Genomic DNA, 27,992 nt, shown 5'->3' with positions numbered 1-27,992 from the left:
CCCTGTGAATGTTTTCTGGTAAAACTCCACTCCCTTTCAGAAATTCAGTTGCTTATTTTAGATTCTTTGTTTCTTTTTGGTGCCACATGGATTCAATCACTTTGAGCTGAATTGCTGTTTTACTAGCACACTCTGTGGTGATAGGCAATTGGGCTGGCCTGACACTTTAGTGATCTTTTCCATGCACACTGAGCCAACTACCGAGAGATGCCAAAGGTGTGACCTAGAAACGTGGAAAAACCCACACGTTCAGAATTTCCATGTTCGAGGTTTTGCATGTATTTTCCACCACACCCAAGCAGAATTTTTTGATGAGTAAAAAGGAAAAGATGAGTTTCTCCTGCAGCTGAGAGCTCAAGTTTAGAGTTTCTTGTAAATTTCTTCTGCCTGCACCAATGATTAGGTGAAATCCTGCTCAAGAGGGTGAAGCGCACAGGGAGTGAAATTCACCTGAGGAGTCAGTGCACTGGAGCAATAACAAAAACAAACAAAAAAACATCCATATTGAAAAGTTGGAGTTTAAATATATTTGTTTATAATCATAATAAAAGTGATGCTATAGTAACTCTGGGAAGAGGATATTTGATTTACAACAGTCAGTGGCCTTAGGAAGGCTGCAGTAGCTACTGATGGCTGTTCTGTGTTTTTTAATTACAACCACAGTGTTCCAGTAATGTCTCTTATAGTAACCTATAATTGCTTATGGTCTTATCTCTGTGGTAATCACTTCTCAAAGAATTTTGTTACCTACAGGTCAGTCCAACTTGTATTAAAGCCTCTAGACAGATGCCTGTGACTTTAAGTGGACCATTTTTCCCCTAAATGGGGGTGAGGAGGATTCAAGAAGTTCAGGAGCTCAGCACTGACATTTAGGCTATGTCTACATGGTGCCCTCACCTCGAAATAAGCTATGCAATTTTTGCAATGCAGTTTACCTAAATTGCATAGCTTATTTTGAGTAGATTTCAGAATAGGCGACTTTGGCATGTGGCACTATTTTGAGGCATCCCTGTACTCCTCCTGCGATGAGATGTACAAGGATGCTGGAAGGCATGCCTGTTATCTTGAAAACTGTTTCAAAACAACAGGCGTGTTGCATAGATGCAGTCAGCTATTTCATGATACCTTTGTATCCCGAAATAGCACATGCAGTCTAGACGTTAGGGTCAAATTTTTCAGCCACTCTCGTCATGCCACCTATGGCCAGCTTTTCTAAAGAGCTTGGCAGCCAACATGAACCTGACATGTTGAGCACTGGCCTGCTAAACCCGGGGTTGTGAGTTCAGTCCTTGAGGAGGCCATTTAGTGGTCTGGGGCAAATAGACTTTAAAAAAAAAATCTGTGAGGGATGGTGTTTGGTCCTGCCAAGAGGGCAGGAGACTGGACTAAAGTGACCTGCTGAGGTCCCTTCTAGCTCTATGAGATGTGTGTGTATCTCTGTTGAAAAGATCACCCCAGTTGTGGTGCTGATCCTTTCTGAAGTCCTTACTCTTTGCCTCTGCTGGAACTCAGTCACAGAAATGGAGCCCGCCAAATTACCTGGCTGTCCTTTAGCTCTTTCTCCTAGTTGAGCTCTGTGGTTGAGGTTTATATATCTGGACCGTTGAATTACCATTTTATCTCCGCCTCTGTAGTATTCTCAGAGCTTGATAGCTGCTGTCAGCCATCACTGTTGCCAGAGGAATTCGGTGTGGGATCGTTTTCATAGGCAACCTTTGTGAGCACAGCATAGATAAACCTTTTACAGAACTAAATGCAGTAACTGCTAATCCCTCAGAGCAGTCACCTGGGTCCTGCAGGATGAAAAGAGGCTTTGCTGTTTTGATTAACAGCACTGGCAGGAGCATTAATTCACTTTTTCTTTGGAAATGAGATGTATCTATCAAGAAGAATTTAAGGGATTAAATACCAGCTAGATATTGAAGTCGGTTTCCTGACCCAGTATGTAGAGCTAAAATCTCCATCATTAATGTGCTCTGTAGTGAAGTGTAAATACAGTATGCACTAAGTCTGACAGACTTAAGCATTTTATATCCAGAGCAGCTTTTAGGACTTGAAATACTTTCAAAAACTTGTAAATTCACAGCTTGTATTTTTCCTACCCTATGTAAATAGCATTTGACAAAACATTTCCAAGCTCACTTTGGTCATTTAACACTTATGACCAATGTTTTGGAAAGAGCCAAGTATTAGGATTGTACATATTTATGAGAGTAACTATTAATTCTTCTTTGAGCGCTGCCCCCCCGTGGGTGTTCCATGGTAGGTGTTGGGCTCACCCAGCACCATGGAATGGAGATTTTTCTGAGCAGCGGTCGGTGGGGCCCCGCATGCAGGTCTGCAGCACGTGCTATTCGTGGCACTGGGCACCTTGTGTGTAGCCCTGCTCTCTCCTCAGTTCCTTCATAGCCTCACTCAGCTGCAGGTGGTGTTTGGCTCTCTCCTCAGACCTGTTAGATAAAAAATATACTTTATAGTTACTAATTCTTTGTTCTTCCAGTCACAGTTATTTCTCTTGTAGCCACAGTTATTCTGTGTTATAAAAAAAAAAAGAGAAGAAAGAAGACAGAGCTTTCTTTCTTGTCAGTTTCGACACTCTGTACGTAGTTTGCTGACGCGACCCATTGAAAAAAAACCCGCTGTCCATGCTGCAATCCTGTGCCTGCCTCAGACGGGCATTCAGAATGTATCCATTGCCTCAGAGAGGCTCACGTTCTTCAGAAATGTTCTCATTACAAGAGCTGCAATGCGAGAGAGAGAAAACATGGGGAGCTGCAACTGCGAATGCTCCTTTGTGATAAAGCTTTTAAACCGATGCCAGACCCGCAGTTCAAAGTGATGACATCTCTTCTGTCAGGGACTTGATCACCTCCTCACTGGGGACTAAGGCAAAGAGCAAGCCTTCCCCTTTGTACACCCTGCCCAGGGTGAGCACGGGAGACCGGCCAGGCCAATTGGGCACATGGAAGCCCAAGCCAGCCTGTGGCTTTAAGATCAAAAGCTGCCCTTCAGGTGAAGCAGCCACAAACACCGTGGGACTAGCAATGCTGGAAGGGGTTTTGAAGTCATCACCAGCGCCAGCAGACCAAGCAGTAGCTGCTCTGCCAAGTGTGCAGCCGGCACTGAGTGAACCAGGTCTGTTACCGGTGCCAGAGCAGCGCCAGGTGCCGCATTCTCTCAGCACTGGGGCGCAACACCAAACCCCAGTGCAGCCATCATCCCGTGTTTCACCAGGGCGGGACTGGCACTGTGAAAGTCTAGCGCTAAAAGGGACAGAGTTCCTTCATGGAACCGCAGCCCATGCTCTTTAACAAGGTCACCAGTACGGAGGTATCCCTTGCCGTCCCCTAAACCATCCTACCACCATATGTATAATGCGAGTGGTTGCCATTCTTATTATAAGACACCAAGGTCTTATCAATCACCTCGCCCTCACTACTCTGCAGTATTCCAATCTCGCTCACCCAGAGTTGTTAGGTGCCCTCATTTCCAGGTGCCCTCCCATCACACTCTCATAGAACTAATAGATATTATGACTGCAGAAGTGTATCCTCATTACAACACTAATTTCTGAGTGCATCACACCTTGTCATTACAGTGATCCCATTAGGGATCACTCGAGAGCACCCTGTATGGTGGGACAGCACCAGCCATCTGCTCACACAATGAAAAGGAGGCAGAAGTGCAGGATGCTCACACACCAGATGATCTCGAGTCACGGCTGCCTCCAGACTCGCCAGTGGCTGAATCTGCATTGTCTCATGGAGAAGCAATCACACCCATAGACCCTTTTTTCTCATGTCGACCTAAAACAGTTTCAGGTTCTTCTTAAAAGAGTGGCCGTTAGCCAGGAAGTCACCTTAAGAGACATGCCAAAGAAACAACATAAGCTTCTAAAAAATTTACAGCCACCTCCCCTGGCCAGGGTGGCTCTACCACTCGATGAAGCTATAATGGAGGCAGCCAATGAAGTCTGGCAAAGTCTGCCTACAGCTACACCCACAAATAAATGGGCTGATAGAAAATATTTTATCCTGGCTGAAGGCATGGACTTCCTATTTTTAAACCCACAATCCAATTCTCTAGTGGTAGATGCTGCAAACCAGGGAGCAAAAACATCAAAATACAAAACTACCCCTTCTGATACAGAGCATAAATGCCTGGAGCTATTTGGTAGAAAGATGTATTCATCTTCTGCTCTTCAATTATGCATAGTTAATTACTCAGCACTCTTAGCCAATCACGACTTTGACAATTACTCCAAACTTTCTCAACTAATTCCTCATCTTCCTGAAGACAGGAGACCTATTCTCAAATCTACAGTCCCGGAAGGCTGCACTGCATCAAAACAGCACTGCAGATGGCATTAGACTCAGCTGATATGGCAGCCATAGCCATAGCCACGGCTATTGTTATGAGAAGATCCTTATGACTACAGACAGCAGGTGTCCCAAAAGAACTCCAGACAAGAGTGGAGGACTTACCATTTCATAAAATCAAGCTTTTTACAACAAATGCAAATGAGATCTTATACTCCAGCAAAGACACGCAAACTACTTTGCGCGCTTTGGGGATGTACACCCTCCTTTCTGTACAAGGCAGTAGACCCCTTACCACAGATACAAAGATCAATCATTCACAAGACATCTGAAGGCCTGGCTTTTCTGTGGCTCCAGGATGATGCACACCACTGCTCCCAACAAGTGAGAGAGATGTTGTTGCAGACCACATGACAAACGGCATGCAAAACTTCTCTCTCCAAGTGGAAGCATTTCTCATCCTGGTGCTCTGAAAGGGGCATAAAACCCACAACCCTGAATACGATTCTTGACTACATTCTTTGTATAAAAGTCACACACCTATCACTGTCATGACTCCGAATCCACCTTTCAGCGATTACCGCTTTCCATCCCCCTATAGAAGGGTTATCTGTGTTCACTCACTTATGTGTAAAGAGGTTTTGCAAAGGCTTACAAAACATTATGCCTCCTCATAAACCCATACCTCCAGCTTGGGACTTGGAACTTGTCCTTCATACCTTGAAGGGACCACCATTTGAGTCACTGGCCACATGTTCGCTAGCTTTGTTAACAATGAAAACCTTACAACAATGAGAAGTCCTGTGGCTCCTTGTAGACTATCAGATTTTTTTTGACCATTAGCTTTCATGGGCAAACCTTATATCTAGTGGCTATAACATCAGCTCAAAGAGCAAGCAAGATAGCTCTTTTGACTGTCTCACCACTATACACAATTTCCACAAACACAAACTGGTCCTGCTTCCAAAAGTATGCTCCCAAGTTTTACATCAACGAACCTATAGTCCTCCTTACCTTTTATTCTAAACCTTATGCCTTTCATACAGGAGCCAAACTGCACACACTAAATGTCAGAAGAGCGATGTCCTTCTACACAGACAGGACACGGTCATTTAGAAAATCTCAAAGACTATTCTTATCTATTCCTGAGAGGTCAAAGGAATTGCTTCTTTCATTCCAACATATATCTAGATGCATATCTGCATGCATAATGCAATGCTATTCCATGTGACAATAAACCTCTTCTGTCAACTCTGAGAGCATATTCTATGAGACCAGTAGTGTCAACACACTTCCAAAAGGGAGGGCCGTTATGAGACATATGTCATGTAGCCATGTGGTCCTCTAACCATACATCCATGACACACTATGCAATACAGTCTCATGCAGACAAAGGTATGGCAGTAGCTAAAGCAGTACTGTCTTCCATAGTCACATTGAATCAAAAGCCACCATCCAATTAGGGGATACTGCTCTACAGTCACCTACTGTGGAGTGCCCATGGGGGCAGCACTCAAAGAAGAAAGATAAGTTACTTGTTCTGTGCAGTAACGAGGGTTCTTTGAGATATGCATCCCCATGGGTGCTCCACATCCTGCCTGCCTGCCCTGTAGTCAGTGCAATATACATAGTTAGGACACCAGTGAAGTAACTGAGGAGAGAGTGGGGCTGGGCAGGAGACCCCCAGTGGTGTGACTGGGGAAAAATACCCAAGAAAGATCTCCATGTGGTGGTGCTGGGCGAACCCAAAACCTACAGTAGAGCACCCACAGGGACATGCGTCTCAAGGAACCATCGTTACTGCACAAAGTCAGTAACTTCTCTTTATTCCTATTATTATTTTAGTCCTTTTTGTTTCAATTGTCACTGCCCAAATGCTGTGGAAAGCAGCACTCTAGCAATGTATATAATGGCAATTTTCCCAGATAAACATTTGAGAAGATAAAATTACTGGTGGTTGTTTAAAGAAGCTCAGGGCTTCAGCTGTGGAAAATAGTGGTGTTGCACTTTGCTTCAGATACCAGTGAAAGCTAATGAGATCTCCAAGCAGACTGCAATGCTAATTTTAACAGTACTTCTCTGTTACCTTCCTGACGGGGCTCTCCGAGGGTTGAGCTTTACAACACCTATGGATTAAGGAGTTAGTAGCCCCATTTTACAGAGAGGAAAAACTGAGGAATTGAGTGATTGGTAACATGCAGGTTTACAATCCAGATTGGTAGTTGAGTCAGGAATACAATCCAGCTCTCTTACCTTCCATTCCTGGACTATTAGCACTAGACCAGGCTCGTATAGCCACGACTTGAAATAGCTTATGCAATTATTTCACATTAACTTATTTTGAACTTTGTAATCCAAGTGGCACCAAAATTCAAAATAAGCGGCTATTTTGAAGTTTCTTCTACCTCTGTTTTGAGCGTGGTGTATCCTGAAATAGTCCTGTTGGATGGTGAAACTAGCTGTACCTCCCATCTTCAACAGGGTCAAAATTTTACCCACCAGTGAGTTCTGGAGACTCTGACACTTAAGAGGTGCTCAGGGCTTTTGCAGACTGTCAGAGGGTGAATTTCACCCTGGTGAAATAAATGGAAATAAGTAAGGCCTAGTAATGCTGGAGATAAGTTAATGTTACATATTATCCCATTCCCTTTTGTAGAATGACCAAGTACAAGATAACCCTTTTATTTTATTTTTTTTTCTTTTTCTGAGAGGAAATAATAAAAAGAATGATTATATAAAAAAGCTTCAGAGGGAAGAAAATTATTCTGAGCGTGGAGGCGGCAATATAGCATTTAATTCTAATTTTAAAATTTTGGGGGGGAACACATGATTGACACAAAGTGCAGAGTGCATTATGTTGTTTCTCATCAGATTGTCACTCCTGCTATCCATTTATCTGTCAGTGGTGTGCTGGAAGGCTTGTCTTTGAATGCCATTAACCCAGTTCCATGGAAAACTACTATACACTACTTTTAACTTGGTGTCTGTACAGACCCCTTCTAGTATTCCCTAAGTAGGAAATGGACTGATTCTTTCATGACTTGCAGTGGTCTAAGCCCAGCACGACTCCAGTGAGTTTGATTCTCTTTTCACTTCACGTTAGCTTTACACCAGTGACCTCAGTACATGTACACCCCTATTACGCAAATGTAAGAAGAGAACTGGGAAAATCAACCTCAGTGGAGTTATTTCAGATATATACAACTTTAACTGAGAGCTGAATCTAGCCCCTAAAACTGGAACTGTGTGGTAGAATTCCTTCATAGAGTCACAGAATGCTAGGGCTCAAAGAGACCGTAGGACGTCATCTAGTCCAGCCCCCTGCCTAAAGCAGGATCAACCCTAACTAAATCATCCCAGCCACCACCTCTCTAGGTAAAGCATTCCAGTGCTTCACCACACTCCTGGTGAGATAGTTTTTCCCAATATGCAACCTCCCCGTCCCCCTCTGTAACTTAGCCCATTGTTCCTTGTTCTGCCAGCCACTACTACTGAGAACAGCCTTTCTCCATCTTCTTTGGAGCCCCCCTTCAGGAAGTTGAAGGCTGCTATCAAATTGCCCTTCACTCTTCTCTTCTGCAACCTAAATAGGACCAACTCCCTCAGCTTCTCATAGGTCATGTGCTCCACCCCTCAATCATTTTTGTTTATCCAGTCTGTACTTCCTTAACTCATGGGCATGAATGCTGTGGGAGACTATCAAAAACATTGTGACCGGTGAGGTATATCACATCCATTGACTTCCCCAAGTCCACAGAGCCAGTTACCTTATCATAGAAGCTGATCGGATTAGTCAGGCATGACTTGCTCTTGGTGAATCCATGTTGACTACTCTTGATCACTGTCCCCTCTTCCACGTGGTTCAAAATGGACTCCATGAGGATCCCCTGTATGATTTTTCCAGGGACTGAGGCAAGGCTGACCGATCTATAGTTCCCTGGGTTGTCCTCCTTTCCTTTTTTGAAGATAGGTGCTACATTTGCCTTTTTCCAGTCATCTGGGACATCTCCATGAGTTTTCAAAGGTAATATCCAAAAGCTCTGCAATGACATCTGCCAGTTCCCTCAGTACCCTTGGATGCATTCAATCCAGACCCCTCGATTGGTGTGTGTGTGTGTAGCTTTTCTAAATCCAGTAAACCCTCTGTTTAACAGACTAATGGGGGGAAGGGCTGGCCGTTCTTCCCGATAGTCCGTTAAATGCGAGGGTTTACTCTCCCTCCCTGCAGGCTTGTGGCGAGCAGCTGCAGAGGCCACCATGTGGCCTGGAGAAGCCACCACAGGCGCACGTGGCAGCTCTGGAAAAGGAGGTGGTGGCACCAGAGGCTCCTCCAGGCTGCAGCAGGTAAGTCTCTTAATTTTTGGGTGGGAGGGGGAGGGACTTTTAAGATTTTACTGAGCCCTATTTCGCAGACTTCAGGAACAACGGGGAACGTCTGATGTTGCCGAAGTCTGCTCATTTACAGTCCATACAATCGAGGTTTTGCTGTAGCTCTTAACCTGTTCTTTCCCTACTGAGGGCCGCCCACCTCAGTCCCATACTGCATTGCCTAGTGCTGTTATGTGGGAGCTGACCTTGTCCGTGAAGATGGAGGCAAAAAAGTATTGAGTTCTTCAGATTTTCCCACATCATCTGTCACCAGGTTACTTCCCTCATCCGGTAACCTCCCCCCACCCCCTTACTGTTAACAGGCCTGCAGAAACTCATCTTATGTCCTTGACATTCCTGGCTAGCTGCAGTTCCAATTATGTTTTCACTTCCCTGAATATTCCCAGTCCCTGGCATTCTCCAGCCATATATTTATACTCCTCCTTAGTCGTCTGTCCAAGTTTCCACTTCTTATACTCATCCTTTTTGACTTTAAGTTCATCAAGGATTTCCCTGGTAAGCCAAGCTGGTTATCTACCATATTTGCTTTTCTTACTGTGCATCGGGATGGTTTGTTCCTGTGCCTTCAAAAAGACTTCCTTAAATGAAACATGGTTGATTTTTTCCAGCTGAAACTTGCAATATAAGCAGTCTTTGTCCTTTTACAGGCTATGGTGCAAAACATGAATGGTGATTATGAACTGGAAGCAGAAAAGCATTGAAGGTCAAATTCACCTTTTCTGGACAGTCCTGTCTGCATTCAAACTAGAAAAATAGATTAGAAATGCTGGTACAGGTTGCATCTCTGAAAACTGTCACTCTCTCGTCCAGCAACATCCGTTTTCTGTCAGGGCCGTGGATGCTTCTGGACTGGAGAGTCTGAGAGTGGAAAGTCAGGCTGCCAGCTGCAAGGAGGTGGGCAGCCTGGGGCCTGGGGCAGCCCACAACAGCAAGTGGCCGGTGCCAGAGACCATGCTGCAGCAGTGCAAGGCAGGGTCTGGAGCTCTTCAGGGGCCAGGGAGGAAGCCAAAGCCTGGTGGAGGCTGAAGTTGAAGTTGAGCCCTGTGGTGGCCAGAGGCCAGAGCCCTGGTAGGACAGGGCAGACTGGAGCCCTGTGGCAGCGTAGCTGGCAAGACCCCTCCCGCAGCCCTAGGGAACCCAGGACCTGGGGTGGAGCCCCATGTACAGGTGGACCAGATCCCCACTGGAGCCCCAGGCTGGGGCTGGAGCTCTGCACATGGGACCAGCGGAAATCCCACTGCAGCCCATGGAGCCTCAGGCCGGATCTGGAGCTTCGTGAATAGGGTGGACCAGAGCCCCAGGAGCTGAAGCTCTGCTAAGCCAGGGCAGGAGCCCCCAGCAGCCCAATGCTGGAACCCCCTGGCAGCCCTGCAGAAGCATAGCCCAGAACAGCAGGGACCCCCACAGCAGATGGGCAAGGAGCTGGCAGGGGGAGCCAAAGCAGGTGCTTGCGAGCCCATGCAGGGGACCTCGCCTCATTCAGCAAATCCTGTCATACGGGATCGGTCAGATTCTGACCATGCTGGACCAGGGTGGTGCAACCTATAACCTGATATTCTACTTCTTGGTTATGAAAGAGACCAAACTGTATCTCTCTGATAATTGTCAGAAACGTATAAATGTACCCGAAGAGAGGAAGAATGGTCTTATGATGAGAGCACTAAATTGGGATTCACTCAATCTGGATTCGGTTGTTAGCTCTATCATAGAGTTCCTGTAAAACAAAGCACCAGAAATGTAGCACTTTAAAGACTAACATAATGATTTATTCGGTGATGAGCTTTTGTGGGACAGGCCCACTCCTTCAGATCTATTTCATTTCCAGTACAGACTGACATATATATGTACAGAGGACCAAAAAGAAAAAAAATTGTAATAAAAACTGACAAATCAAATAGGATAGAAGGAAGGGGGTGACAAGTGGGGGGGATGTTAATTGCCCTGTCTGAGATAATTACGAGCATCAAAGGAAGGGAAGCAGTCCTTGTAATGCATGAGGTAGTTGATGTCTCTGTCCATACCACATGTTAATGATTTCTGTGCCACTTTAATCAAGTCACTTCATTTTTGTGAACCTCCATTTTCTCATCCGTGAAACAGGGAGAACCCTTCCTTTCTCCTAGTCTTTGCTGGTTTTGTCTGTTAAGTGTAAGTTCCTTGTGTAGGGGCAGTCTCGTACTACATATTTGTTCACTGCCTGACAAAATGGGCCTGAACATTTTTGCTACCATAACAGGAAATGAAGCACAGCTTTTATCTAGAGGAGGTAGAGTGAAGTCTGCACAGGGAGTGGAGTCAATACTGCAAAGGGATGTGGAGAGCTGGAGTATCACAAAGCCTTTTTTCCCCTCAGACTCAGACCAGTGACTCATGCAGCCCAGGCCACCCATGTACAAGCATTTCTATGAGTGACAGTCTTGCCTGCAATAAATAATGCTACTAAAAGATTTATTTTTCTAAAAGTTAAAATTTTAGCCAACTCTTTTGCTTGACACTGTCTCTTTACACTTTAAATTCTGAGACTGTAAACAGTATCTTGCTGCAAATGTGGGACTTCTGCCTTTATTTTCTTGCTAATATACAACCTGTTTATATTAGAGATCCAGAGCTGTAGTTTTAACTCAGTCCCTGTTTTGTGAGCTGAGAATCTGAATCGGTTTCTTTAATGATAAATATTTGTTGTGCTCATTCCCACAAGTGTTCAGTTTATGTGAGTTTATAGTTGTGCATCTAAACACAAGTAGTATTTCACTAAAGATTGCTGTCAGGTATAGAACTCGTCTATCTTTATTTTAAGGCATTTTAGAACAGTGTTTCTTAAACTTTCTGGGACTATGGGACACCAAAAATAATATTTTTAATGCATAATGCCTATGAAATTTTTCTTTAAACATTGTTGTCAGCAAAACAAAACAAAACAAAACAAAAAACCCAGCAGCATGTACAGCAAATCAAAATGGAGTAATATAATCCGGTATAGCAAGGAAGAAGTAACATTGTATCTGGTTGTTATCATAAAATAGTTATTTATTACAAAACTTGGAATTATTTTCCCAAACACTCGTGGCACAACTGTGAGTTGTTCATGGAACACCAGTGTTCCTCAGAACATAGTTCAAGAACTGCTGTTTTAGAGTTGACTGTACTATCCTTTTCACTACTTGGGAGGTTTAAAAAGTATTTGATAAATGCTTCTGGCCAGGGGAGAGTGCTTTGGGATTCTGCTATTACTGATTTTCGAATGATCACTTCTACAAATACTTATCTTTGCAAATAGCTTTTCTCTGGTTGTGGTGATATTATGTGTCTGGTTGAAAGACCACTTAACTGAAGGAAATTTTTCCGTGACCTCACTGAGCTTAGGATCAGGCCACCTATAGGCAAAGTTGTGTGAGGTTCTTTTCACTTTAACGTTTATACTGTTGTAGCACCTAGAGGTGGGCTGAGCTGAGGCTCCTGTTTGATAATTGCAGTAATTAGGCAGGAGTAATCACAAGTCACTGCCTGCCTAGTCATGATTAGACTGCACTTTTGTGTGTACATCACAGCAGAGATGTGTTGTAACATTACTTTTGATGTCTTTAAGTTGTTTTTGCCTTTGTAAAAATTAATGAGCATTTTGCAAAATTTCTAAACAGTCGAGTACATAGATATAAAGTTAAAATGGAAGATTACCATATTGAGCATAAAACACAGTGCCTAAATGTATGTCATGAAAATTCTAAGTTATATTAAATGCAATTTTTTTATTCTTAATTCCACATATATTCCATGGTTTATTTTGAGGAAGAATTTCCCCTGTGCTTGTAAAGAACAGAGTGCCTTAAACAGACATTAAATGTTTATATAGTTTGATGAGAATAGAGGATCGGGCTATTGAACAATGTAGTTGCATGTAGAGTTCTTTTGCCTAAATTCTACAGTCTCGAATAGAGCAAAATTGATGTTAGTGGGAGTTTTGCTCAGTGTGCTCATGAGTGAAAGTGTGAGGGGGAGAGTTGTTACGTATAGGGTAACTTGGTTAGAAAATTGTTCAGCACAATTGTTCAGCTCTAGACCTCTTAGCTAAATCCACAAGGCCTTTGGTAAGAGCTCCTCCTAAAGGATACAGTGTACTGCAGGAGCTGTGTCTCTGATTGCAGATCAGGATGCTGGTCAAGTAGTTCTGTAGTCTCCTTGAGTGTGTGGCACAGTCTCTCACAATAGTCTGTATATAATGTTGACTGTGATGGATTTTTCACTTTCAGTCCATTTGATATGATGTCAGTCTGTTTGCACTTGGAAAGGAAGATTATGTCTGTCTTTGGTTAGGGCTTAGCTGCGCTTGCACAGCCTCTTTTCCTCAGAGAGCAAGAAGATGCCCTGTCCTGGGCAGAAGTGCCTAGTAGCTTTCTTTGTGTGGATGTTGTGGGCTGGTAGGTGTGCTTGCCAAGTGGACAACCAAGATAAAGCATTTCAGAAACATGCTGTGGTTGGTAAAGGGCAAAGGAGGAGGGGCTTCCAGTATCTCTGATCAGTGGAGCTCAAACTTTGGACCGAAGCAAACCCCGTTGAAGAGGTTGGGTATTGACAGTCCTGCCAATGGCGGGAGAGAGGGGTGAAAGGGGCAGCTGCACAGGGGTCCAGAGTTTCAAAGGGGCCCGGAGCTCTGGTGGCTGCCACTGCTACTTTGGCGGTGGTGGTGTCTGAAGCTCCGGGCCCTTTTGAAATGTTATAGTGGCACTGCTCCGAAGCTTATGCAGCTGTAAGGGATGGGGAAGCCCCAGTGCTGTAGCTGGGGAGCAGTGCTCAAGGGCCAACTGTCCTAGGTGCTGCCCCTTCTTCCCTCGGCCCTGCCTCTTTTGGGGGGCATGGAGCAAGGGCCCCCCTCCCACCTTACCACCAGGGCCCATGATGGGACTTGAGGGACAGCTGCTCAAGGACTGTTATGGCTGAGCCAGATAATTCAGTGTCTGCATTTGCACTATGTCCACAGAAGCAGGTCTGCTTCGGCTCTGCATTGTATGGGAAGGGTGATCATGCTGTTGCAGCAATGAAGCAGGGTGTGTGTATCTACAGGAGAAACATTTCTGCTTATATGCACACAAAACTATGCTGAAAAAAGTTGCTATAAGTTGAAGTAGATTTACAGCATAGACCAGGTCTTAAATTAAATTGGAGCTGTGACCTGAAGTTATTTAAAAGGAAGCATAGGAGCAGGGATGAAAAACCATCGCCAGAGTGACCCTCCCCTGCTCAGAACAAACCAGTGTTAACACTGATCATGGAAGTGTGGCTGAAAACTGTGAAGCATAATTCACCCCTGTTGGAGATAAGATATAATTTGTCCTATGTGGATAGAGGTAATATTTTGTTAAATTTGTACACTTTTGTGACATTTCTCAGCTGACTTCAGTCGAGCCATGTCATTTTACACCCACTGAAAATCTGGCTAACTATGTCTATTACCAGAAGCAACCTGGACTTGAATACAACAAGAAGTTTTGTGGCACCAAATATCTGCTAGTCTATAAGGTGCCACAAGACTTCTTGTTGTTCTCGAAGCTACAGACTAACATGGCTGCCTCTCTGATACTGGACTTGAATATATCAGTGTGATGTAATTTGGCTTCTGTGATAATTCACTCTCTCTCAACCTATTGTTTATGGCCACCCTGGACAAAGCCAACCTTTTTTTTACACTGTGGTCATCAGTTTCAGGGAGATAATCATGTTAGTTTGTAGCTTCACAAATAACAACCTGTCCTTCAGCACTTTAGAGACTAACAAATGTATTAGGTCATGAACTTGCATGGGTAAACCCCACTTCCTCAGATGAATGGAGTAGAAAAATAGAATTCAAGGTTCATATAATGGAGGGAGCAGCAAGAATTAAACAAGAATGGGTTACCTGTCACTAGCAGAACCAGTTGATGAAGCACGTTAAGAAGGATGTGGCCCATTCCTGTGAATATCAAAGGTGGGTGAATTTCCCTTGTAATGCATATGACAGTTCAGATCTCTGTTCAGGTCTAGATTAAACGTGTCAAATTTGTAAATGAATTCCAGTTCAGATGTCACCCTCGTAATCTTGTAGTAAAATACTTTTCTAGAAGACTGGCTACTTTTAAATCCATTACTGAATGGTGAGGGAGGTTAAAGTGTTCTACTATAGGTGTGTGTGTATTCCGATTTCTGATGTTTGATTTATGTCCATTCATCCTCTGGCACAGAGTCTCACTGTTTGTCCAATGAACGTGGCAGAGGGGCATTGCTGGCATGTGATGGCATGTATGGCATTCGTGGATTTGCAGCTGTATGAGCCCCAGATGTGGTTAGGTCCTGTGAAGGTGTCACATGTGGTCATCGGAGCTGCAAGAGGCCAGGCTGTACACATACCTCCTGTGAGTTCAGGTTCACAATGACAGAGTGGGATGATTTCACTTTACCATTCTTGGGCATTTTTATACAAGTGACTGCAGATGTTTCCATTGAATTGCTACTAACTAACTCAAGCAAAGGGCAAAACATACCCCATTAAAACCAGAGGATACTTACTCAGGAATGAAGTTGGCACTACTGGTGATGGCAGGTCCAGGGATTTGAAGTCTTCCTGGTGATCAACTAATTTCTCTTAAATGTGCTTGTTTTCTCTCCTCTTTTGAGTGCACAGTGTGGCTGTGTTACAACATCTCTGACAATTTTCCATTGATTTCAAGCGGGAGTAAACTGAGGCCCCTAGCATGTGCGCTATCATCCAACCACAGACCGAAAAGAACTTGCTCTTTTTTAGGAGTATTTTTCTTCTGATTTTTCCAGCCTGGAAAGGGAGGTGTATGATTTATCCAGAAACTAGAAATCCATTGACTCCTCTGATACTCCCATTAATTACTTTTGTTTCCTCTTCTTCCTTTCAGGGTTTTAGACTCCCCTTCGCATTAGCAACAGTCAAGCAGACTGGGGAATTAACAAGAATTAAGCTCCTTTCCACTAGCTTCTCTTCTCAAGGTGCAGCTTCCTGTTTGCTGGGAGGATCTGACCTTCCTCAGGTTCATATTTCACTATTACCAGAGGCACAAATTCAAAGTACATTGGAATTCTGCCAATGATTTAATCCTGCTAAAAGTCATTAACTCCCTTATGTAATGGCTAGGAAGCTTTGAGGCTGCCAGTGAACATATATGCTGTCTTGTTGGCACTAGATAGAGAATGACCTGAATGGAGATAGAAATGGGGAGTGGTTATCCCAGTGGGGAACTTGACAGATCTTGTGGCATTGTAACTCCCAAGAGAGGAGATGATTGACCTTTCCTTGAGGTTGTGTTGAAAGGTCTCTTCAGTGTGAGTGAGACAGAAGGACGTAGCTTGCAGCTGTGTTCAATGGATTACAGCCCAACTGCCTTGTGATCACAATAAATGCTTTATTTTCCTTCTTCATTGGGACTTTTACAGCACATCATACATGAGTACTGTTGAAGGCAATAACAGTAATAAACTTGTGACTTTGGACCTGTCTGATTGTTTAACTCACTGTTCTGTGAGTTACATGGCCCACTCCTTGGCCAATCCTCAAATGAAAGATGTTTGTTACTGCTCCCATCTACTAAACTTAATGCAAGTAGACTATGCTGAGTGCCGAAGACTCGTAAGTTCAGACCATGATGTTGTGGGAGTTGTGACATGGTGATTACCAAAAATGGTGCTGTGTAACTGGGTTCCCAGAGAATACAACTGAGTTCACTCAATTAGTGTGAACTGCAAAGAGCAGGGCAGCTAATCCCCAGTGCTGGTGGATTGTCTGATACTTGGGCTTACCAAGCCAGCACAGTGCAGACTCTGAGTTGCTTTACTGATTATCCAGAGCTAATGCCACAGTTCCCTTAAAGCAGGGGTGCGTGGAAGTGGGGGGGTGCACAGAGGTGGTGTGACACTTTGTAAGGGGAGTGCAGCACAATCAGCTCCCGCCCCTACCCTCTCCCCCAGCTTCCGCTGCCTCTCCAGCTCTCTGTCCCACCCATCCCAGCCTGCCGTGCTGCTGGACCAGTCAGAATTTTCAGAGGCCCTGAGTCAAGCGGTGGAGCCAAGCCAGAGAGTTCCTAGCTTGGAAAGGCGGCTGCATTGATACCCGCAGCCTATACATACTGGCCCCTGGGAGATGCTAGTGAGGACTTAGTGCTGCCTGTGGGGGTGCAGGGCTACCTACCACTCATCAACATGGCACAGACGTGTGTCCTCTTGAGTCTCCCATATACTCTCCTGGGTCCTCCCCCCAGTACTCCTCTACCTTTGGGACGCCCCCTGGACTTCCCCAGTACCCACTTCCAAAGAATCCCACCCCCTTTCTGAGTGCACCCCCATCCCTACCTGTAGTCCTTACACAGGTTGAGGGGACCCAGCTAATTGCAGGACCAAAAAGTGATGCCTGATGTAAAAAGTTTACTCACCTCTGCCTTAAAGCAACCCAGCCGTAGGCTTCCACCCATACACCCAAGTGAAAATCTTATTACTCATATAAGAAAGTTCTACCATTCCCAAAGGATCAGACATGTTACCTTCCCAGGTTAATGAATATTTCAGATCTTATCCAAATACATGCTTATCAGCCAGTTCTTATCAACAAAGCTAAAATGTATTTAACAGCAAGACAAAGTGAGTGGGTGTAAAGTGAGGACAGTTGTGAGATCAGATTCATAGTAGAGATGTTAAGCTTTATAGTTCCAAAGAAGCCTTGCAGAATTAGTTTATAGGTTATGGTACAGTATCCACATTCAGGGTGAATCCAGGTTAGGACTACAAATTTCACTCTCCCAACTTAAACTTCCTCTCATGAAGCTTAAGCAGATCTGAGATTTTTTATAAAGGGCCAGGACTGAAGGGGTTTTATCAAGTTCCAGGCCTTTTCTTGGCAGATTGGAGAGTTCTTAGGCAGCCAGTAGGCAATCAGGGAGATTTCCAAATAGATCTGTTTCCTACTATCACCAGTAATTAGCTATGTTGATTAACACAAGGCAATTGCCCATATTTCCTTGTTTGCAGATGTTTGCTAATTGATCCCCCCCACCCCCTCCGGCACACGCATGTCAAACAGGGATGAATACATTTGGTTACATTGTTAACTTCTAAAAATATATATGTAAATACACAAAACCACAGCCATTAGCTACCAGTTGAATTTGGGACATTTATGCTGAAGGATACTTAACCCTTTCTGGTCATGTGTCACAAATTCCATCTCTCCCTGGCTGTGCTTCAGCTGCACACATTGTCAGTAATAGATCATTTTTATGTCAAAGATATGGCTTTTGATGGGTAAAAGGTTGGGATCTTTTACTTCTGTGCAGACAACCAGAAGAGGGGCAAAACCAGGACCTTTGGGAGACACTATGATGACGTGGCCCCTCACTACTGCAGTGTTGGAATTGGGCTTGAGCCCCAGTTCCTGTGTGGAGTGGAAAATTGTAGCATCCTGATCCAAGAGCAGAAGATCGCTAATTAATGATCTAGCTACTGATTTACTGTGTGACTGTAGGCAAGTCATTTGCTCTCACAATGCCTCAGTTTCCCTCCTCTGTAAGAAGTGTCATTTGCACCTTTGTAAAGTGTTTTTGGAACTTTGGAAAAAAGGAGCAAAGTCTGTTAATGTAACTGTTCTAGAAGATCACTCCCCTAATGAGGAATTTCCATTCTTTTTCTAGACCAAGACAGAAACTTAATGGGCTGGTTGCTTTCAAGGGCCAGATTTTCAGAAGATACTGGGGCAATTGTTATAGTAGGTTAATATTTAGGCAGACCTCTTTGCAGTAGATTTTAAGAAGAGTTCTGAAAATTGGATGCATGTTGGGTACTGAGCTTTCTTAAAGTCTGAATCTAACTAATCAGTTCATGTTTTCTTTCTTTAATGCATTTTTGCTGTAACATTAAACTAAACTGGAGAAATTAACTGCCCCACCTACTTACTGTGCATTGCACAATGAACGATATAATATAGACTAATTATCCCCTACTAGACCCCATGTACCTTATCGTGTGTTTACCGTGTGATGCACAGCATGTCTGAGATTTTGTTAATGTTAATCCTAGGAAGTTGAACTCCCATGTTGTATGTGGTTTCTAAGTGCTTTGGCTTTGATCCTACACCTGCACATATCCTCACTGATGTCCTAGGGTGCTCTGAGAGGACAGGGGTCTGCCTCGGCAGATTTGTTTGCCTGTTTTCTGAGTCTGAAATGATTTGGAGATAGCAAAGGTGACCTTGCAGACCATCTGCTGGTGTTGCTCTTAAACCAAGTATTTGATGAGATCTGATGTGCTTCTGAAGTTGGCTTTTGGATAATAAATACAGCCATTTATGTAAATCTCCACATCTTCTTTAATATAGGCCTAATGAGGTCAGTAGCAATTACCTCTAGGGTCTGTGAAACGGGATCCTGTGACCAGCTTCAGAGCACTGGCTCATTAGCATATAAAATGGACAAGATAATGAAATGATCTTGACTTGCACATAGATTGGATCTGGTAGTCTTGTTCAATGTGCTTATTCCTCAGATGACTCATATCTCATTCACTTTTAGAGATAATAGTTATTCCACTTCTTGAGACTCCCAGAACCTTATATGCAAAGATGAGCTTTTTAAAAATCTAGTGTAAAGAGCAAAATTAAAATAAGCTAAGAAAGAGGGAGCGTGGGAGGGAGGAAAGCAGTTAAATTGGGATCTGCAGATAAAAAAGTGATAAGATGCCGTATAGAACAGGAGATGAAATTATCTCATCCTGGCAACTACAGTGTCTGTCCAAAGAAAGTAGCCTGAACTTGATAACCATTAGGAAATGCTAATAAATCTTGGATGCTCTTGCTTCCTAAAGAGGCCTTGAGGATAAGACATTCCACTGGTACTCAGATATAAAAACCTGAATTCTCTTCTCAAGTAAGACTGTATGACTTTGGGAAAGTGACTTTCCCACTCTCTGCTTCTGTATCCCTTCCCAGTATTGTCTGTTTAGACCAGCAGTGGGCAAGCTGCAGCCCACTGTCCCAATGCAGCCCATATGGGTTCTGTGTATGGCTCAAAAGACATTTAATTAACCATTACCCAGGTGCAGGGTTGCCAGTTTCTGATGGTTTCCATCCACATGGTTTTTTTTGCTGCTGATATCACTAACATGACATGCACATAAAGCAAGGGCATGCGAAGTGAGATGTCTGCTGATGGCACACAACATTGACTGTGTGAGAGACTTCCTCTGCATCCCAGCAAAGCACAGCTCTGGTTCAGTTGGCACATCCGCACAGTCTAGGTACACAAGCGCAGTTAGCAAAACTACCCTATCCCAGGATACCATCTTGGTTAAAACAATCTTGCAGCCCACTGAGATGAAGGAGGGCCAGTCGTGTGACCGCTCACTAACCTAGATGGCACATCGCTGATTTAGACTTAGACACAGGGACCGTCTCTCTATTTGCATAGCTGCTAGCATCGTTTTGCTTGAGGACACTAGGTGCGACTGTAATACTACTCCTAATGGAGTGCAGAGCCTGCGATCGCTTTGCAGATGCAGTTCCACTGACTTCTATGGTTTCTAAAATCATGGTTTTCTATTTTAAAAATGTTTTTTTTCTTTACCCTGCTGCTCTGTGAAATATTCATATGAACATCAAGGGAAAGTGACTAAGGCCTAGGTTTTTAAAGGTATTAGGTGGCATTAGGCACTTCAGTGTAATGCCTTATTTTGGAGCCCAAGTCCCATTTATAGAAGTAATGTAATCACTTACATGCCAAAATCCCACTGGTATTTAGTACTTAAATCCCTTTAGAAAATGTGATTTCGGATCCGAAAGCAGTTAGGAGCTTCAATGTGCAGTGCTGAGCACAACAACACATAAATACCTTTAAAAATCTGGCCTTAAAGCCGTAATCTTGAGGAAATGAATACACATGCTTCACTTTAAATATGTGAGTAATGTAATTGATGTGAGGGTGAAAAATAAAAATGATTGTACAAAACTGCTGCCTAATATCCCTCTATAAAAAAGAAGCTGAAAAAATAGAGCAAAGAAATATATTCTTCAAGGGAATGCAGATGTGTGTTCCACTCAGGTAAGTGAGCACCCAGTGTCCCAGAGCCGGAATTGCTTTCCACAGCAGTACCAGGTGGGGAGTGGCACACACATGCCTTATGCTTCCTCATCACCCTTCTTGAGGGTGTATAAGGGTGGCACTGCCCTGTCCCCACTCAGTTCCTTCTGACTGCTCACGACTCAAGTCAGGAGTCCCCCAGTGGTTTTTCTTATGGTCTCCTTTGTGCTAGTTACCTCTTAGCTCTGATATGGGGCAAGGGGACTGTGATGGACTGGGGAGAGTGCATGTGTGAGACTCAGGCTGGATGTGTGTGAGACAGGCAGAACAGCTGCCAGTGGCTAAGGATGACCCCTGAGGCTGTAACCTAGGCTGGCAGGTAACACCTCTGCCCTGAACAAAGAGGAGGGAGGAGCCGAGCTGGGTTTGAATGGGAGGAGGCAGTTAGAAGCTGGGGGGAGAGGGGCTGGGAGGCAGCCAGCCTGGCGAGGGGAGAAGCTACACCCCAGAGGGACACCCCTCCCCCAGATTTGTTGGAATGACTGTCTCTGATTGGTGCACTGACTCTTCTGTGAGAAACTGTGCCTCTGTCACCGAATAAACTTCCTGTTCTACCTGCTGAGTGAGAGTCACTCCTGCCTGGGGCTGGGGTACAGTGCATGGGGACCCCTGAACCCCATCACAGGGACTCACTGCCATGGTGCCTACTGCGGGTTGCTCAGGGAATTAGCTCTTCAGCCTCTGGAGCTCCCTCACCTGCCAATGTCTCACCCACAGTTACCTGCCTGTTCTTCAGCTAGGCTATGTCTACACTAGCACCCCTTTTTGAACGGTGGATGCTAATGAGACACTTCGGGATATGCTAATGAGGCAGAGTTGGACTTGAGCTCCTCTCCAGGAATGAGGAGAAGTTGGTCGTCTTCTCCTGAGGTTCCTCACAAAAGGACCTATAGGACTGGTAGGCGCCATTCAAGTTTCAAAAGAGGCTCATCTTCCACCTCAAAGAGGGTGTGGGACCAGCACTGAGCTTCACCAGGTACCCAGGTGGAATTGGTCTGTCAGCCTGTTGTGCCGCAGATATTAAATCTGGTGCTGATGGACACTGTTCCTGCACTGCACCTGGTGGTGCCTCCAGCCTCACAGATGTGTGGTGGTAAAGGATCTGCTTTATCTGTCCTTGGTTTACCACTAATACGGGAACCCGTGAGGATCTCTGCTGGCTGTGACTCTCCTAAGGTGCTCGACCTTGGCAGCATTGGAGCAGGGAGTATTGCTGGCACCATCATCTGTGCCAGTTGAGTGAAAAGATGAAACTGTCCTGTCGGTGTTTTCAGCATTGTACCAATTGTGCCCTCAACTGGAGCTCAGTTGAGGCTTTAGTCTGACTGGGTGCTAACAGTGGGCTGTGCAGTGACACCTTGTAAGCCTATTCTTCTACCAGGATTAGAAGTCAGATCTTCAATCTCCAAAGAGATGTCTTCAGCACTGATTGTGCTGCCAGCTGTCCAACCTAGAAATGTTCAGGATTAACATCTGTAAAGCACTATTAGGTTATTTGGGAATGACAGTTATGTAAACATCAATTCCCTTAGAAATGCAGTGACCTATAACTTTGAAAACAGGAAGCCACCCAAATAGGGATTTATTGTTGAGCGGAACTGGTGAAAGGAAAACCATAAATAGCTTTTCTGAGTGTCACAGAGGGAGATCTGTGTTAGTCTGCATCTGCAAAAACAATGAGGAGTCTTGTGGCATCTTATAGACTAACAGATTTATTTGGGCATAAGCTTTCGTGCATCTGACAAAGTGGTTTTTACCCACAAAATCTTATGCCTAAATGAATGTTAGTCTATAGGGTGCCACAAGACTCCCTGTTTAATCTTAACCAGCTACTGGAAAATGATTGAGTCATAGATTTTAAGTCCATTATGATCAGCATCAAGTCTGACCTCCTGCATAGCAAAGATCAGAGAATTTCACCCAGTAGTTTCTTTGAGAGTGAATTATTCTTTTCTACTCTGTAAATTAAATTGTGGTTGAACACTTGCATATTTATTTATTTACTTTTGTATTACCATATCGCGTATGAGCACTTGTCATGGATCAGAGCCCTTTTGTGCTAGGTGCTACACATAAAAAGAAGGGGTAGCCCTGGGCCCAAAGTGTTTACATTCTAAGTATAAGACAACAGGGGAAGTCAGTCTGACTGGGCAGTAGAAAGAAGCAATGACAACTTTGTAAAACCCTCTCTAGATGTGAAAGTTGGAAGAAATGAGTGAGAATCTGGCTGTATGGTGAAGGGAGTGTACAGCTCCATCACTGTGGTTTGGGGAACTGAAATCTGCTCTTCAGAGTGATCAGTGTGCCTATGACTGCAGCTGAAGTCACTGCAGCGCTGCAGGTACTAGGCACTGCTGCAAGGTAAGCCTTAAATTCCAGTGAGATGTTTGTGAGATGACAGAACAATGTTTTAATTGTTTTAAATGACAGACAAGTTTTGAGAACAAAAAGTAGTGGGGGGGGCAGTGGGAGGGTGTTAGAATGCTGCATTGAGAGTTGGTAGGCACAGTTCATAGAAGGTAAGTGCTGGAGTATTTGTTGTCATAGGCTAAGGATGCATTGCTATGACAACAGATTACAGGTTGTACCTTCCTGGTCTGGTACCCTTGGGACCTGAGTCGTCTCAAATAAGGGAGTTGTGGACCAAGGGATGTCAGCCCTCTGGGGTGCCAGCCTGTCGGCTGGGCTCCCTTCCTGGTTGCTGTTCTGCTCCCTGTACCATGCTGCAGGGGGGTGGGGGGGGGTAGGGGGGGTTCTGCTCCTCGCCTGGCTCCCCGTGGTGGGACTACTGGTGGTTGGGGGATGTGTACTGTGTTGCTCCCTGCCTGCCAACCTGGCTCCCCACAACATGGCTGCTGGCAGAGCAGACTCTGTCCTCTGCCCACTGGCCAGGCTCCCTGCCACCGGCCTGCTGGCAAAGGGAGATGGAGGGCTCCACTCCCTGCCTGCTGACCCAGCTTCGTGTGACGTGGCTTCTGGCAGAGTAGGCTCCACTCCCTGCCTGTCCTCCTGGCTGCCAGTGGCGGGAGTACAATTGGGTGCTCCCTGCCCCAGGTGGGGATCTCTACCACCAGCCAGGGCAGCTCGCTGCTGGGGCTTTCTGGTCTAGGGGCTCTCTGGTCCAACAACATCCATGATCCAGCAGGACCACAGATGTTGCTGGACAAGAGAGCTTCAATCTGTACTAATATTCATACTTTAAAAGAGCAGCTGAGCTTTGAGAAGTGCTTCAGAGAAGGGCTTTGCTGGAAGGGTGAGCGTGCTATGTTGAAATCCTCCCTCTCTTTTAGAGCCTGATCAATAGCCCAGTGACATCAGGATTGGTCCTCAAAATGTAGAAATGCTAGCTAGGAGCTTCCCTGGTGGGGATACAGGAAGCAGAAGGTGTTTTTGTACTTACCTGATGGGAGAACGTGCGAGAAACTTCATGCAGGCAATTTAGTGAAGCGTCTTGTGCCTTATGTGAGAGTTTCTTCCGTGGAAGCCATGGTGGCTTTATTACTGTTAGTATGTAGAAAATCTATGTATCTGTAATTCAGTGGATAATCCTGTGAATGTGTTTTAATTCTTTTATCATAGCAGTTAATGCAGACTACTGCACATACAGCCAGCAATAACTATCATCCCAGAAGAAAACCCAAATGTTTATTAAATTTGTGGTCGTTTGGTCAGGGTCACAGTTCAGTTTGAACAACAGTAAAACCTCGATTTTTTGGACCCCGATTCAGCCGACTTCAGCAACAACGGACATCCCCTGTTGTTCCTGAAGTCTGCTAAATAGGGTCAGTAAAATCTTAAAAGTCCCTCCCATCCCTCCCCTCTCAAAAATTAAGAGGCTTACCTGTTGCAGCCCGGAGGAGCCTCTGCCACTACCACGTGCTCCTTTTGGCAGCTCCTCCAGGCCGTGTGGTGGTCCCTGCAGCCACCCGCGCTGAGGCAGCTCCAACTGTAGGTGGCCATGTGACTCCCATTGTGTGGGGCCAGGCAGCTCCAGGTGCCCACAGTGAGGCAGTTTCAGCTGTACGGGACCAGGAGGCTCTTGCTGGGAATCCAGGTGTCCCGTGGCCAGGCAGCTCCAGGTCCCCAGAGCCAGTGAGTGGTAGGGGTTGGTTGGTTTGTTTGTTTTTTTTGAGTGTGGGAGTGTTTGTGGGTGTTTCTCATGTGGGGGTTGTTTTGGGGATGTTGTTTTTAGGGGAAGTTGAGGCTGGGCTATTAGTCCATTAAATGGAGGGTTTACTGTACGTGTTTTGGGTCTGGAATCAAATTCCAGGGCTCTGGTACCATCTTTTCGGTAAAAGATATAAGACAAACCTGCAGCAGCAAGAACAACAAGAAGTCCTGTGGTAACTTACAGACTAACAGATATTTTGGATCATAAGCTTTCGTGGGCAAAGACCTTCTCTGTCAGAACAAATGCTTTGTCTGATGAAGCGGGTGTTTGCCCACAAAAGCTTATGCTCCAAAATATCTGTTAGTCTGTAAGGTGCCACAGGACTTCTTGTTGTTCTTGAAGATACAGACTGACATGGCTACCTCTCTGATACCTGCAGCAGCAAGGAAATTTTACAGCAGTGGCTCAGAGATTGCATATAATTAGGTCAAAATTCAGCCAAAGTGCAATCAGAAAAAATTAATGTTCCTTCTGTTTTTCCATCCATGTGTGGAATACATTTTGTTATGTGCACCAAGGCATGAGTGAATATGCACCACCAGCGGAAACACATGCTTCCATCTGTGGACACTATAATGATCTGCTGGGTGGTATTTGAATGTCTCCTGAGTAGCTGCTCAAGTATTCATCTTACTGGGAATACTGGGCACAACTCCCATTGATTTCAGATGGAATTGCACCCACATAACCAACTTTAAAAATGAGTCCCCAGACATAGTTGTGCATTGTATTGCATTGTATTGTAGCAGTGCCTTATTTCAGCACCATCCTGGGGTTTTCAGCCTGAGTGCTAACTTTCTTTTCACTTCAATAGGTTTGCCACTCAGCTCTTTTATTCTCCCTAAAGTTTTTTGTTGTAGGAATTTCCTTGAGGAGATTTTTTTTAAGTGTAATTTTTGGTTGATTATTGCTTTTATATGCAATTAGTGAAATGGCATCTGATTATGCCAGTTAGAGTAATCATGAAATGAGAACATGCAATGATGAAGCATAATGCTTTTGTGAAGTCTTTTATAAACTTCCTGAATCTCATATACCAAGCAAAAGATTTTTGTTGCTGTTGTTTTCGCTGTCATGGTTCTGAGCATTAAGTTCAGCATCCTGGCTTGTTTCAAGGGATATTTTTAATTTGTTATTAGTGAATTTTAATATTGACTAGAGGCCCAGCTGCAGCCCCATTTGCAAGCGGAAGTTGGGCTGGAAGAAAGTTCTAGACGGACACTTGTGGTAATACAGTAGACTCCCGACTTATGTGGAAGTTGTGTTCTTGTGCAATCCTGCTTAAGTCAAAGTTCAGGTTACTTGGGGGAGCCAGGAAACTGAGTAGTGCTGGTCAGTTTCCTGGCTTTTGTGAGTGGCAGGGAGCTGGCACCTGGCTCAGCTCCCCACCACTCACAGGAGACAGGAAACTGATCAGCGCTGCAGTGCTCTCAGTTCTCCTGCTCCCCTGGCGTGGAGGATAGCCCAGAGCCAGCTGCCAGCTCCCCACCACCCTGAGTCACGTTTAACTGAGATACGTGCAGCATGAGTTGCATGTATCTTGGGGTTCTACTGTACACATCCAAAGTGTATAAGGGCTGGGATCTGCACTGGCTAGGGAAGGAGCTCCATTGGGGGCTGGGCTGGGCCTCATGCTTCCTGGGGGAAGAGTTCTGTTGGGGGTGCTGAGCCAGGCCCTGCACTGACTGGAGAGGAGAACGGGGCTGGCACCATGCACAAGGGGGCTCCTTTGGGGACTGGACTGGGCACCGCACTGGCTGGGGGAGGAGCTGCGGGGGGTCTGCTGGGGGTGGGGGGTTTGGGCCAGGCCTTGCGCTGGCCAGTGGAGGGACTGGGACCATGCTGGAGGGGGAACATGGTAGGACCTTGCCCGGACAGACAGATGGACAGACACAACAAACACAATATATATGATACTGTGAATATTTATTATTCTTGTGATACACTAGCACCTAGTAACCACAGCTGAGGTCAGCTCCCATTGTGCTGGATACACTGTTATACAGGCACACGGTAAGAGATCGTCTCTGTCCCGAGGAGCCCACCGTCTAATAGTCAAAACAGAAAAATGAAGTCAGTAACCCCTCCCCCTCCGACTTGCGTGAGAATTACATTCCTGGGTAGCCGGGTGTAATCTGAATTTTGCACAACTCAAGGTGGGGGTGGGGCCGCCAGCTCCACCCCCAGGAGCTGCTAGGGCCGGGGGGAATCCCTGGCAGCAACAGGGCCCCTCCCCAGCCCAGGCCTACAGGCCAGCCCCAGCTCTGGGAGGCACAGAAGGAGGAGGCAGCCCCAGTGCCCCCCATGTCTTACATGCGTGCACGGCTGCCCCCTCCTCTCTCCTGCTGGGAGCGACCCCCACGCTGTCACCATGTGTGGCACGGGGGCTGCTCTGCTCCTGCTAGCCACTGCAGGCTCTGAGCCATGAAGGGCTCTCCTGGGAGGTGGGAGGCGGCAGGAGTGCCATGGCAGCATGGTGCTGAGAGAATGGTGGCTAGTACAGGTGGCTGCCCCCCTCTCCTCTAACCCAGTTCCCGCCCTCAAGGGGATCTGGAGCAGGAGGGCCATGAGCCCCCTCCAGCATTCGTCTGTGCGCCCTGCCTGCCACGCCCACCCCTTTCCACCTCCAGCACTGCAGGCCCAGGCAGCCGCGAGGTGGGAGCTAGTTCCTGAGGAGTCCCCGAGCCGTAGGGCAGCACGTTGCTGGTGGGCAGGTCCCATTAGGGGTAAGCAGCGGGGCAGGGCGCAGGGAAGCTGGGTCCCCCCTTGGCTCAACTTACCTTAATATAAAAAAATGCTTACGTCGAGTCCGCGCAAGTCAGGGGTCTGCTGTAGTAGTATTGCCATTTTACAGATGCTCACTTGTGATACAGAGAGATGACATGATTTGCCCAAGATCTCACAGGGAATCTGTGGCAGAGCTAGGAAGTGACTCTAGATCTTCTGAGTTCCAATGCTGTGCCATAGGTGGTCTGTCCTGTCTGCATGCATGAATTAATG

The 27,992-nt window shown here is 45.4% G+C and overlaps 1 protein-coding gene across 3 annotated transcripts in view; it reads left to right on the top strand.

Moving 5' to 3' along the window:
- Positions 1–27,992, top strand: part of CAMKK1 (calcium/calmodulin dependent protein kinase kinase 1) — a 229,187-nt gene that overhangs the window by 52,763 nt on the left and 148,432 nt on the right. The window contains exon 2 of one of the 3 annotated variants that reach the window (XM_075013386.1): positions 8,548–8,663. The exons of the other annotated variants lie outside the window; for them this stretch is intronic. The gene's annotated coding sequence lies outside the window, so the exon portion shown is untranslated. The remainder of the gene's footprint in view (positions 1–8,547; positions 8,664–27,992) is intronic. 3 annotated transcript variants of the gene reach the window in all.

This window comes from Carettochelys insculpta, chromosome 19 (assembly GCF_033958435.1).
Source record: "Carettochelys insculpta isolate YL-2023 chromosome 19, ASM3395843v1, whole genome shotgun sequence".
Classification (NCBI taxonomy): Eukaryota; Metazoa; Chordata; order Testudines; family Carettochelyidae; genus Carettochelys; species Carettochelys insculpta.
The sequence above is the reverse complement of the archived record's forward strand: the minus strand, read 5'-3'. Positions and strand labels throughout refer to the sequence as shown.